This window comes from Carettochelys insculpta, chromosome 2 (assembly GCF_033958435.1).
Source record: "Carettochelys insculpta isolate YL-2023 chromosome 2, ASM3395843v1, whole genome shotgun sequence".
NCBI classification, from domain to species: Eukaryota; Metazoa; Chordata; order Testudines; family Carettochelyidae; genus Carettochelys; species Carettochelys insculpta.
In genome coordinates, this window is record NC_134138.1 from 95,345,277 (window position 1) to 95,359,695 (window position 14,419).

At 42.5% G+C, this 14,419-nt stretch overlaps 1 long non-coding RNA gene across 2 annotated transcripts in view; it reads right to left on the reverse strand.

The window, feature by feature from the left end:
• The window catches only part of LOC142009399 (uncharacterized), an 80,975-nt gene that overhangs the window by 39,033 nt on the left and 27,523 nt on the right, over nucleotides 1–14,419 (reverse strand). The window contains exon 4 of one of the 2 annotated variants that reach the window (XR_012644460.1): nucleotides 6,386–7,641. The exons of the other annotated variant lie outside the window; for it this stretch is intronic. This is a non-coding gene — a long non-coding RNA (uncharacterized LOC142009399). Of the gene's footprint in view, nucleotides 1–6,385; nucleotides 7,642–14,419 lie in introns of those variants that run through there. 2 annotated transcript variants of the gene reach the window in all.

A 14,419-nucleotide genomic window follows, 5' to 3' on the forward strand; every position in this document is an offset into this window, starting at 1 on the left:
AGTGAGATAGATTTTTGTTAAAAAATTGATATCCCATAACCCATTACTTACCTGTATTCTTTTATTTTGTATAACTAACACCTCCTTTTATGCTTCTATGAAAAAATAATTTGTATAATCAAAAAGGCCTTCTTATGAAAAAGTTTGTAATTCAAAGTTGCATTGTGTCTTGGAAAATCCACATTCTGAGATAATCCATTAACCTGGCTTTGACACACGCCCAAAGACAACCCAGTGAATGCTCTGAACTGAAAGCTTTGCTTTCTGTTCATCACAGCATAGTAACTTTGCAATTGGCTTTATCTTTTAAAGCCATAATACTCCATCCTGCTTCAGATGCATTTGATTGAAATATCCTAGTCATGATTCCGAGACGCATTTCATTAACTGATTATAGCTCACATCTCTTCACAGGAAGAATGAGAAGTGCACTTTTTCTGACCTAAAACTCCCATTGCAGACATTGAGTGACACGCCAAGTGTTACTTATTCCCTGTGCAATTGCCACTGAATACTGAGAAACGGACATTCCCTTTTAGCCACGAGGCAACCGTGCTTTAAATAGAGCCTTTTTTCCCAGTCCTCTTGAAAATTGGATATATTGGAATTTGTTAAATGTGCAGCTTCTTATAAATGGACTTTTTTTTCAGGGTAATTGCATTAGGTGAAAAAAAGATTTACATCAGTAGGGACACCACAGAGCCTGACTGTGAACCCTTTACCCCACGGGTGAGCAGTTACTCGTATGTGTATTTCCAATGAAGCCCCCAGTGGGAGTAAAGGGTTCACAGTCTGACACATATTGAACATTAGGGGTTAGACTGGGAGTTAAGAGAATGTTGAGCAAAAGGTATTAGCTTCATGAATACAGGAATAATCCAAAGGGGCATTGTGCTGTCGAGACACTCCTCTGACTTGTAATTCTTTCCCTGCTTTCTATTTCCTCTCCGGGGCAAAAGGGTAGTAATTTGCAACTGGCCAATAAGAGGTAAATTACTATTCTCCTAGTATTAAGTGCTGGGTCAGTTAGGTCTAAAATTTTACATCACCCATGTAAGACTACTAACAAAGGGGCTACATCTACACGAGAAGCATCTGTCAACAGAAGTGACTGTCAAAAGGAATTTCCTGGCAAAACTTCTGTCGACAGATTGCACATATACTTAAAAGCTGATCAAAAGAGCAATCCGCTCTGTCAACAAAGAGCAGCCAGACTGAATGGCTGACCCAAACAATGGCTGACTTGAAGCTCTGCAGACAGGATTGCCGGGTGAACAGGAAGCCCTGTCTGTTGACAAAAGGGCCCTAGATTATATACACGGCTGTTTTGTCAACAGAAAACGGTCAAGAAAGGGGTTATACTTTAATGCAGAGAGGTATAATGCTGCAAGCAGGTGTGCCACGTTTTGCTGACAAAAATGTTGACAAAGGACATTTTGGCCGTTTCTACCCAGGCCACTTCCTTCGGAAGTGCCATGCTAATACACAGAGCGAAAGATGCTAAAGAGGCACAGATGCAAATTCCCTGTGCCTCATTAGCATAACATCACGTGATTTGGAGTCCGGAAGACCATTCTTCCGGACTCCAAAACGCTGTGTAGAAGCACGGCCCTTGGAGGAGCTTCTGGAAGGAAGTCCTTCCTCCGGAGGCCTCTTCTTCCCAAAAATTTTTGGGAAGAAGGGGCCTCTGGAAGAAGGACTTCTTTCCAAAAGCCCCCCCCCCCCCCCCCCGGGGGCCGCACTTCTACATGGTGTTTTGGAGTCCGGAAGAACAGTCTTCTGGACTTCAAATCACGTGACGTTATGTTAATGAGGTGTGGGAAATTTGCATCTGCGCCTCTTTAGCATCTTTTGCTCCGTGTATTAGCATGGCACTTCCGAAGGAAGTGGCCTGGGTAGAAACGGCCTTTGTGTGTAGATGCTCTGTGTTTTATTTTTCAGCAAAAGCCCAGTTTTGCTGGAAAAACCCTCTTGTATAGACGTAACCAGGTCGTGGGAGAGGTTCTTGCTCCATTGTCTGTGTATGTAATCAGAATCTTCCCCTTAATATTATATAGAACCAGATTTATCCATTTTGTTCACTTTGAGTAGTTCCATTGAATGACAATGTGGTTACCTGTGGACTGAAATACTACTCAGCATGAGTAAGGGTAGCAGAATCTGACCATATGTGTGAAACTCATGTGTTTTTAATAGGTACCATTATCTGTCAAGCTAAACCCAAACAAAAACAGTAACAGGGAGATAGCCATGTTAGTCTATATTCTATCAAAGCAAAAAAGCAGTCCAGTAGCACTTTAAAGACAAACAAAATAATTTATTAGGTGGTGAGCTTTCATGGGATAGACCCACTTCTTCGTCTAGCCCACGAAAGCTCACCACCTGATAAATTATTTTGATAGTCTTTAAAGTGCTACTGGACTGTTTTTTTGTTTTTTTACCAAACAAAAACAGTTGTGCCCACCTCAGGAGTATATGACCTTATTATTAGATTTTAAAGAACTAGAATCCAAAGTCTAAACACAAGCTTTTTTTGCGGTGGTACATGCCAGTACTGGCACCTCCACACCAATGTTTCCCTCAGCCAGGGATCCCACAGCTGGGGCTGCCATCGGGCTCGGCACCCCAGCTGACTTCCGGCTGCGGGCCTACAGGGTCCCGCATGCACCTGGGCAGGTTTCCCACAGCTGGGGCTGCTGGCAGAGCTTGGCATCCCAGCTGATTCACAGCTGCAGGGCTGCAGAGTCCCCCGTGCACCTGGATGGGGTTCCCGCAGTTCAGGCTGCTGGCAGGGCTCCATGCCCAAGCCAACTCCCAGTTGCGCAGTTGCCACAGCAGCAAGGGGCCAGGACCAGAGCCCCTGCTGGCTTTGCATCGGTGTGGGGCTGGAGCCACCACACCCTGTGGCAGAGGGGGCCAGGAGCTGGAGCCCCCATGGCCCCACCAGCTGCCCGAGCCACAGAAACCTCAGCCAGGTTGTGGGGGACCTCTCCAGTCCTTTGGCTGGGAGTCAGCTGGGGTGCAAAGGCCAGCCAGCAGCTACAGGAACCCCAGCTGGGAGCAGGAATCCTGGTAGCCACATGGAGAGGACCCAACAGCAGGGCTGCAGTGGGGGTGGGGAGCGGGGAGCTGGCTGAGTACCGTCTCCTGTTTTATTTCTAAAAGAGTACTGTGAAACACACAATAGGATCCCATAGCTGCTTATTGCTCCGTCTGGTCTACAGCACAGTGATGGATTGCCAACTCTGGTCTTACTCGTAAAGTTTCTGTTTAAGGTAACACGGATGACTGTCAGATGCTCAGTCACACCACTGCAGCCCAGTTTACCTCAACAGAATTGCACCAGTGCAACTGAGACAATTTGAATGAGTGTTACTTATTATTCTCACTGAGATGAATTAGAGTTTTGTTCATGTGCTAAAAGTTTATAGTTTTTTCTTTTCGACACTCAAGTGAATTTTAAACGTGGAATGGTTTCTAGGTGAATTTTTCCAGGCAATTGTGCCCCAATAAATTGTTACAGCCTTGAAGAAAATAATAAAAGCACAAAAAGACGCATTAATCGGAAAATAGCAACTAAAATACTCATCATCATCATCATCATCATCAATAACTGTGGGCTCAGCGCCCATTGGTATCCGATGCCTCTCTCACTATTTCCTTCCATCTTTTCCTGTCCAGTGCTGAGTGGCTTAGTTTCTGTAGACTAGCTCCACATCAAGCTACTATGTCATCAATCCATTCTTTGTGGGGTCTGCCTCTCCTATTCGAACTGTCCATTATGCCAGATACCAGGGTCTTGATTTTTCATTCGTTGTTCAGTCTGCAAATATGCCAAAATAGTTGTAGCTTCTGTTTTATAACCTTCTGCAGCAGGTTCTCTTTTGGCTGTATCTTTCCATATAATTCCTCATTGGTGACCTTCTGGATCCATCCTATTCTCAGAATCTTTCTACAACAACTCCTTTTGAAAGCCAATATTTTTCTTTTCGAATCTTTCGTTACCACACATCTTACATCCATACAACATGCTGCTGAATACGCACATTTTCAAGATGCTCAGCTTCATTCTTAAGCTAATTGCTCTGCTTTTCCAGATCTTATCCATCGCCTTCAAACTCGCTCTTGCTTTCACTATTCTAGTCACTATTTCCTTCTTACAGTCTAGATCATATGTTATGTTGCTCCCCAGATATGTGAACTTTTCTATATTTTCTAGTTCAATACCATCGACACTGATCTTCCTTCCTATTTCCTTATCTCCAAATACCATTGTTTTTGTTTTATCGATGTTCATAATCAGTCCATACTGCTTCCCTTCTTCATTTAACACCTGCACCATTTTCACTAGCTTCTCGTCATCTTCCTCAATGGTAACTATGTCATCCGCAAACCTCAAGTTGTTAATTCTTTTCCCATGCACAGATACCCCTCCTACCTCTTCCTTGATCTTGTCCATCACTCTCTCCAGATGTGCGATGAAGATACTTGGCGATATTGGATCTCCTTGTATCATACCTCTACTTGTTTTAAACCAACTTCCCAACTCCCCACATCTTCTCACCGCTGCCTCCGCATTGTCATTGATATCCTTCAAGAACCGTATCAGCCTGCTATCCACTCCGTATTACTCCAACACCGCCCAAATCACTTTCTGATCTATACTGTCACATGCCTTTTGAAAATCGACAAAGCAAGTGTATACATTCTTGTTCTTTCATCGAGCTTTTTCTGCTATCAGTCTTAGTGCCAATATCTGCTGTATGGTACTTCTATCTTTTCTGAACCCCGCTTGGTTGTCTGCTATATGCTCTTCTATCTGCGATCTTAGTCTCTGTCAGTATTATCATCAGCATCTTGCCTAGATGACTCATTAGGGCAACTGTTCTGTAGTTCTTGTACTCCGATGTACTTCCTTTCTTGCGTATTGTCACTAGCACAGATCTTGTCCATTCCTTAGGCACATTCCCTTCTTTCCATGCTATATTACATAGTTGGTGTATTTCCTGAATCATGCTTTCTCTGCCATATTTGGTCACCTCTCCCGTGATCTTATCATTTCCAGGGGTCTTGTTGTTCTTTAGTCATTTCACTACTTTTTCTACTTCCTCCTTCGAAATATCAGCCTCGATCTCGATGCTCGGTGGAGATCTCTCTTTCAGTACTTCAATCAGTTTCTCTGAGACACTCGGGTCCAACTGTGCTTTGTATAGGTCAGTGCAATATCTCATCCATTGCTGCACAATCTTCTCCCTGTTTATGAGCACTTCGTTCTCATCTTTGATTGCCATCTGCTTTTGTTGACATTTCCTATTAATATTCCTAATTGTTTTATACACCTCCCTGGTCTTACATTCACCCTAATACCTCTCTATATCTTCACACTGCTCCTCCAACCATTTCTCCTTATCCTTTCTGGCAACTTTCCTTACCTCTTTGCATTTCACCCTATATTGCTGTTCTGTCATCTCAGAGACATCTCTTCTGATCTTCAACGCTCTCCTCTCTTGAACCAACTTCAGTGTCTCCTGGGTAATCCACTTCTTATTGATCTTTTCTTCTTCTGGAACAGTCTGCTCAATTGCCTCTTCTATAGCAATGGCTATCCCTGCAACTCTCTTATCTAGGTCTTTCTCTGTGGCAATATTCTTAATCTTCTCTTCAAGCGCTGCTCTGTATGCATTCCCTCTTTCTTCCTCACATAGCCTCGCCACACCTCTTCTTAAAGTGTGTCTTACATTTTCTTTTGAGTTTTAGCTTGATGTTCACAACTAAAATATTGCATTTTAAAAAAAAATCAGGAAAAGTGGAAAGAAAATGTATAGTTTTATGCAAAACTAATCCTTGCTGCTACTCTACTCAGTTGATCCTGAATCAAACAAAGATTTCTCCTTATGTCTCATGCCAAAAATTAGACAAGGTTTTCTCTTCCATAAGATCTCATAGGCAAAGTACTGTGGAAGAGCTGGTCTTCATAAAAAAGGGACAGTTGTGAAAACTATGACTAGAAAATGAAAAAGAGGTTCATGAAAAAGGAGAGTATAGGGAATAGACATCAGGATTAACATCTATAGCACAAGCAATAAAATAAAGTGCTAGTAATTGAGGATTGAAACCAGTGGTTACATATGATAAAATTCTTTGGCAGTGGCTATTTGCTTTAAGACACTCCCTCTTAAAGGGGTGTATTTATTATTACAGACAGCCTATCCAGGTTCAAGGAGAAATGCAGACTGAAGGTGAGATGCAGTGACTGGAACAACTTCCTGAATCATTTACTTTGCAAAGACAACAGATTATTTTAAAATTGTTTATGTATATAGATTTATTTTATACAGTACTTGTTTTATGTATTTATTTGTTTACAATGTTTTCCCCATTACAGTTTAAATAAATTCTGTTTGACTCCATAGCACAGATTGTATTGTATAAACAGTTGTTTAACTTTTATAGTTTATGAATAAAATGGAGTATCAGATGGATCATCTGGACATTCTACTACCTGTAATTGAAATTTACCATACTTTGAAACTGAATCAACAACGATACATGAGACAGTCCAATTAAACGCATGCCCAGTTGCCCGAATTGTCCATTTACTGAGCAGTTAAAAAGCATAAATAACTCACTAGGATCATTTATTTGTCTTTATTTTGAGATGACATCCCATTAAATAAGACTATTAAGAGGTATTTTTTTCATTTATGTTGCAAATAAAGGCTGAAGGTATACTGCATCCTTTCATTGCTATGACTAAATCATGAAAAAAGATAAAGAAAAAGATCTATTTGTAACTGAGTTAGTTAGGGAACAGGTACCTTCCCCAGTAAGTCAATGTAGGGTGCATTAACACTAATCATCCCAATAAAACAATACTCAAAGTCGATAGAAGAAGCAATACATACCAAACAAGTATTGCATCTAATGAAGTTGCAAATTATGCATTGACATGGACTTACTTGCCACACAAGTTCCATTTGTAACATTAATGTACCATTATGGCTCCATTTTTTCCCCTCCCACCCCATATTATTATTTTCCCTGTGGGAGAAAGGCCAGTCTAAGATTTTGGGGGGCATAATATCTTTGTTGTTTAATATATAGAAATTCCTGATCGACCTTCTAAGTCTACTTTTTGACAGTAGATACAAAGGCATGAGTAGAGCTTCTATTAACTCTCTCTCTCTTGGAGGTCACTCAGTAACAAGCAGAACATCTTCACATTACCCTCCTATTTGTGACCAGCCTGATTCTGGAGCTGTAGGTCTTATCACACAGGGGCATGTGTTGGCACCTGTTGGAGGAACACGGGGCAGTTTTTGACACTCTTTTATTCTTCTCTGCCTCTCCTCATCTGCATTGTGGTGGTACATCTCAGATTGCACCACCCACTCATGGATTACCTCTCCACTGGGGACAGTCCTGGGCAAGATTCTCCCAAGTGTCGACACCGATGCTGGACATTTTCATGTGTGCCTTCAGCATGTCCTTATATCACTTCATCTGGCCCTCAACACTCTCAGGTTCATTGGAACACAGAAGACCACTCACCATGACAATCAGGAGAGTGAGAGCTTCTATTTTACAGCAGAGCTTGTAGACAACTTGCATAGGAGCAGCTGCCAGAAGAGGCTGCGGTTACTGTAAGAAGAGAGCAAAAATGGATGCACCTCTATCTCTTCGGCTAAAAGTAACTTAAAGGAGAAACTTTTTGTCCATCTATGCTGGACCCAGGCAAGACCAACCTTCATTATCTCCCATTTCTGGAAATGGGAGTCACAGACTTGAGGTTCTATAGAAATACATATTAAGATAACTCTACTGCCAACTATCATTGTCTGTTTGTTTCTTCAACTTCTCTCCTTGTGTTGGCCCGCCACAGCTTTACGCTAGCCTAGCTTGCTGGAAGCAGACACTTCTGTACTTGCCTCTTGCCTGAGAGTGAACAATTCTCCCTGCAGCACCTCTCACCAGAGATTACAGAGAATTTTCACCCCTAGGATGACAGCATAAAATTACTCATTCTTTTTTTATTCCATCATCATAAAACATAATATACAGACACACCCTAGATCCTCTGCCACAACCAGCTCCACCACAATTAAATTCTGTTTTTTCATAACTGTTTGTTCTCCACTTCCTAAGAAGACTCAATTTTGAAATATTTGAATAATTTTGAACATTTGCTTAATTACTGAAGTGTAAAAATATTTTTCTATTTTGCTTTTTAAAAGAGGGGAATAGAAATTGTGTATTATGCCTTTAAAAATAACATAAGGAGATGTGCCTAATTCTGTGTGGCTGGCACACTGGCTTTCAGTTCTTCTAATTTTTTTTTTCTTCTTCAGTACCATATTCTGCAGTAAAGAGCAATGTCTATAGTAATATTCAAGAAAGGCCCAAATTATAGACCCTGCTCATTCATTCTTATGAAGATGCTCAACTCTACGCATTGTGAGTAGTGTAATTCAAGTGAATAATTATTTGCAGGATTGGGTTCCCATCCTGGCTCTTGAAACTTGCTCCACACAAGGAAAAGTCTGTCGTAATGTGCTTAGAGAAAATCACCCAGGTCATTGATAAGGCTATGGTTACACTAGCAAGCTTTGCCACCAAAACCCTGGCTTTGTCAACAAAACTCATGGAGCGTACACACACAAAATGAATTTTATTGATAGTATCTGGACAAAACACAGCACTTTTGCCAGCGGCATTCTGCCTCAAAGCTTTGAGGCATAAAGCTGCTGTCAGCAGATTCTGTTGACAAAAAAGATGTGTGGCTGCGTGGGGCAGGGGGCAGTGGGGCAGGAGACTTCTTTTGACAAACAGGCATCCACAACAACAAGCAGCCCTGTCTGCTGTGCTTCCGGGTGCCTGTTTTGTCGAGAGAGCAGCTGGGGTGGTCTGGCTGCTTTGTCAACACAGCTGAGTGCTCTCCTGATTGGCTTTTGTGTGTGGCCGCACTCTGTCAACAGAAGTTTTGTCGGGAAAACTCTCCTGACAGTGCTTTCTGTTGACGAAGTGCTGTAGTGTAACCGTAACCTAAGAATATAAACAGCAGTGCTTTTTTTGTGCTGGTACTTGCCGGTACTGAGTTACATCACCTCAGCAGCCCCAGATGCAGAACTGGCAGTGAGTTTCAGGCAGGGAGCCAGCTGAGTACTGGCTCCTCTTTTCTTTTTTTATTTACAAAAAGGCACCAATAAAAACAGTTTAAACCTCCTTAGACTTTCTTCAGCATTCTTGAAAGAAGAAATTGGGGAACGGAGGCACTATTTATTTTTCTTTGTTTCCCTTGTTAACTCTAAAAAATAGCTATTAAAATGTTTAAAATTAATGCATAATCATACAAGATGGAAAACATCTTTTACAAACAAACCTGTTATGGGGAACCCCATCCGATTCACCCCGTGCAAGGTGAAAGATATTAACCCCCTTCTTCATGATGTTAAACTGGAGTATATTCCCACTTATGTTCCAAATAATCATAAAAATCCTAAGTGAGAGGAGTATTTAATCCTAGGCTAAACTTTATCTTTGGATGTCTGGTTCAGACTCCATCTGAAGTCAATAGGGAGCTGTGTTTATATTCAAACGCCAAATGAAGCAGTTCTGCAGCAGAAGTAAGGCGACCGTATCTCCCTGTCCCAAATATGGGACGGGGAGATATGGGGGGAGGGGCGGCTCCTCCTGGCTCCTCCAAGCCCCAGCGATCCAGGAAGGAGGCAGAAGCTGCCCACCCTCCCTGAGCCCTGGGCCATAGCAACCCCCAGCGCTCCCAGGAGCCCTGAGGAAGCGGCAGGGACGGGGCAGCCGGGGCATTTCCCCAGCCCTTCCCTGAGCCCCAAGGAAGCAGCAGGAATGAGGCAGTCATGGCACTTTCCCCCCCACCCTGCCCACCTTCCCCAAGCCCCAAGGAAGTGGCAGGGACAGGGCAGCTGCCCATGCTCCCACCGCTTTCCTGAGCCTCAGGGAAGGGGAAAGTAGGCTAACCTGTGGGCTCCCTGTTCTCTGGCCAGCAGTTGTGCAGCTGATGGTGGAAAATATGGGACAATTAGTCTCCTTCCTAAAATATGTAGGGACACTTTTTAGGTATCCCAAATATGGGACCGTCCCACCAAATGCGGGACAGATGGTCCCCTAAGCATAAGGCATTGTATGGTTTTATTGTTTTAAATTTCAAAATTAAGGTGAAGAATATTTGGCCATTGTGGATATCTGACTGGTGGCTTCAATAGATACACGGGAATAATCATAGCATATATCAACTACGTGCTTTTTGTTTAAAGCAGGAAAACAAAATGATACAAATGTAGCTACTGATAATTTTTCCAATCACTGAAACTATTTAATCAGTCTGTCTCTTTGGTGGTTAAGATGGATTTTCCCCCAAGGCTGTATTAGTTCATGCAGTCAGGGTACTATCTTTCTATATCTGATAAAGTGAGGGAGACAGTCACAATACACCAGGCAAAAATCTCTATTGAGCTCTGATACCTTTGGATTTAACAATACAGACATACTAAATCAGGTGTCAGCCTAGTGAGAACAACACGAAAGTGCCATATTTTGCTACTGTTTTCTCACAGAAGCGAACCAAGTAGCTCTCCAGGGAAAGACAAGAGCAATGTCTGCAACAGTGAAATTTTAACTTTTCCTTCAACACCATTGAGAGAGATGAGCTGATGATTTTTAATTGTGTTTCAGGTAACACTATTCAGAGCAAATTTATCTGAAACAATGGTGAAAGTGCTAACAGTGGCCTTCCTGAGCTAGGGCTCTTAATGTTGTTAACACAAAACAGTAAAGTCAATTTGGCTTTAGCAATGTTGAAACATTATTAAAAATTTTCTTTGCATATACAGGATCACACATCCTGAAAATGAACAGGACAAAAAACAGAAAAAAGTTTTTCTTTAAAAGACTCCAAATTAGTGCCCTCTATAATTGAGATGGAAATTAGTCTTTCTAAATAATTGTATCTTTACATTATAGGTTAGTGCTCACAAGATGTAATTTTAAACCCATAGATGGGTAGAGTGTGTATGTTATTTATACAATATCATTAATTATCTTATTCTAAGCACACTTAAATAAAATATAACATAATAGAACAGTGGTACAGATTTCTAAACAAATAGATCCACCAATTGTTGATGTTGTTGGACTGGAAAACAGGCCTTGAAATCTTATTATCCTTATCACGAGGAGTTGCTCAATGCTGTGAGTCATCTAGAGCAATCTTTTTAATGTGTCTGACAGTGGTGTTTTTATCTTTGATAGTGCAGATCTGAAGGAGATAACCTCATTTCATTTCTGGTTGGAAAACAATCAGGGTCAGGAAGAGGTGCACATCATGGTGGTTCCTTCAGAATTTGCTTCTTTTAAAACCATAGAATCAGGCAAATGTCTGTTCATGAGCAATTGAATCAGTACAACTTTTAAGAATGTATGGGGCAGCCTCTTTCTAGACTGCCTCCAGAGCAAGTCAGCTCTTTCCAACTAGGGACTGAGCTTTAGACCCAAATTTTGATGTTAATGATCACGTACGACTGTAATTTAATGTTTTCCAGTCCTGACACTTTATTTTAAAAACTTTCACCTAAGTAGATATAAAAGAGTAAAATACTAGCAGGGAGAGCTTTACATCAAATAGAAGTCCCAGAGAAGCATAAAGGGGCTCTGAAAGCACTGGTTGTAGGTTGATTCCCTGGGTACAAGTCCTGCAGTGGACAACTGCAGTAAGGCTGGCCTCCAAGGACTAGCCTGTAAGTCTTGTTCCAGGAGTGGTGCCAGGGACAGGACTGGGGACAAAAAAGGCGAACTAGGGCAGAGTCTAAAAACATGGCGCTGCTGAAATTCTGAGCAATGCCAGAGTCCATAGCATAGCCTGGGGAGAATGCAGTAATACAGACCCCAAGAGTTTAATCAGGATTGGCATGGTTCAAAGTCTTCTTAACTCCCACTCCTATGTAAGTTCTGTGCTGTGCCTCTTAAAGCCCCAACACAGGCTCTCACCCCTCAGCCTCAATCCAGCAAATAGCTAAACATGTGCATAATTATTTTAAATCATTCACATAGTCCCATTTTCCCTTGGAAACTGTACAAAGGCCACCGATTTATTTCACACAGAGCACTAAACAAAGGGCAGATAAAATTCAGCCTAGACAAAGAGATAAGTCTTACTACTTTAGCTCTTCATTCTCCCAACATCTTGTATGATTCTCTGGCCTCTTCTTAATTCTCCCCTACTTTTTAGTATACAACTGCCATAAAATACTTCAGATATGATACATGATTTTCATTCTACAAATCAAATTATATAGACTCTTTAGCAAATACATCTTCAGACTTGTTAGCCATTCATAAAAATTGCATTAAATTCTGTCTTACTATAGACCCACATCTTACATGCTCAGCTACTTTTGTCAGGTTCCTTTTCACCCACCCCTTTCTCATCTTTTTCCCTTCTTTCCCTTTCCTCCTTGTTTGTTTAACTTTCATTTCCTCTTTTGTTTTTGTTTTTTCTGCTCCCTTTAGCCGGGTCTACACTTACCTTGAATATTGATGGCTGCTACACAATTTTAGGTACACCAATTGCATACCAAAAATCGATTAGCAGCCATTGCTATTCGTCCCTGTCCTCACTGCAGAATGCCAACGGGAGCACTCTTCCTGTTGGCATTCCATAATCCTTGCTGCTTACAGGGGGCTCGTCTACACTACCACCTTCTTTCGAAGGAAGGATGGTAATTAGGGTGTTGGGAGTTTACTAATGAAGTGCTGCCGTGCAGAGGCAGCACTTCATTAAGCCATTGTCCCTCCCCACCCCCCGCAGCAACTTCGAAGTTATAAACTTCTAAGTACTGGCACGCGTCTAGCCAAGTCTAGTAAGGGGCAACTTCGAAATCCCCTTACTCCTGGAAGATTGAACCTCAGTGTTTGATCTTCCACAGAGAGTGTAGACCCAGCCCTAGATCCTTCTTGTCCCCCTTGATCTTCTCCTCACATTCTTTTCCATTTTGACTCTTCAGGCACAAACAACATATGCTTTCACCCACTCCCCTCCTTCAGCATGCTCCCACTTCTTTAGCTGAGTCAAACCTCATTCACATGGTGCCTGCTCCTGTTCTTCTGTACCATTTACACTGAACACTAGACACAGTATCTTAACAAGATAAATTCAGATGGAAACAAAGCATATGGTTAGAAGGAATGGGATGAAAAAATGTGATCATGAAGTCACTGGTATGAAAATTAATTTATATGCATTGTTCTTATATTTCTGTCATCAAACTGATCATTTGGAGAACAAACTTCTCAGCATCTATGATGTTTCTGACATATAATTCATACACAGGTTTGTGTCTCGCATATGGAAAAATTTTGATTTGTCAGTAAAAACACAGAGATTCAGCTAAGTGAAGTCACAAGACCAGTCCATGAGCATTGCTCCCAGAAAGGTGGCAATAAGGCCTTGTCTACCCCACTGTGGTAAATTGATCTACGACATGATTAACTGAAGATATTGCGCTGTGTTGGGCCTCCTGGCATCTTCCATTATACTTTTCAAGGAGGTGCAGCACACAAATTATGGGATAGTGTGGGGATCAGAGGGTTTGGGGGGACAGAAAGGGGTGGTGACCTGGGGCAGTGAGTTATGTTGCAGGAGGGGGTGCAGTACCAGAGGGAGGCTCTGGCCAGGACACACTTACTTAGGTGACTCCTGGACAGGTGTCCAATGGGACCCTCAGGCAAGCTCCCTGGCTGTCATAGCCCCAGACTGCTCAAAGGAGATGGCTATGCTTTGGCCTCTCTGTGGGGGTAAGAGGGGAGAGGCTTTTCAAGCTGCACCTGCCCGAGCACAATCTCTCAGCTCCCACTGGCTGAACTGCTGCATGGTACACAGAGGCACATGGAGCAGCCAGCTGCTTTGAGTGGTCTGGGGCTGCTCCCTGCCAGAGGGTCCCAGCAGGACAGCTGTGGGACGGAGGCTTAGAAGGCCAGACTCGGCCTGCAGGCCATATCTTTGCCATCCTTGGCCTAGGGCCCTTCCAAATTCACAGCTGTCAAAAATGCATTGTGGGCCAAGAAATCTGGTCTCCCTGCCAAATTTGGCTTTTGGGACAGGATGGAGAAGCATAATATAGCCACTCTTACTTCTGTGCTGCTTTCAGAGCTGGGCAGCTGGGTGGCTGCTGGCTGAGCATCCAGCCCAGAACGCAGCACCACTGCCACCAGTAGTGCAGTAGTAAGGATAGCATGTTACAGTATTTCTACCCTTACTTCTTTGCTACTGGTAGACGTGGCACTGCTTTCAGAGTTGAGCTTCTAGCCAGTAGCCACCACTTGCCAGTGCCCCAGCTCTGAAGGCAGAACAGAAGTAAGCATGGCAGTGCCACAAACCTCCTACAGGTGC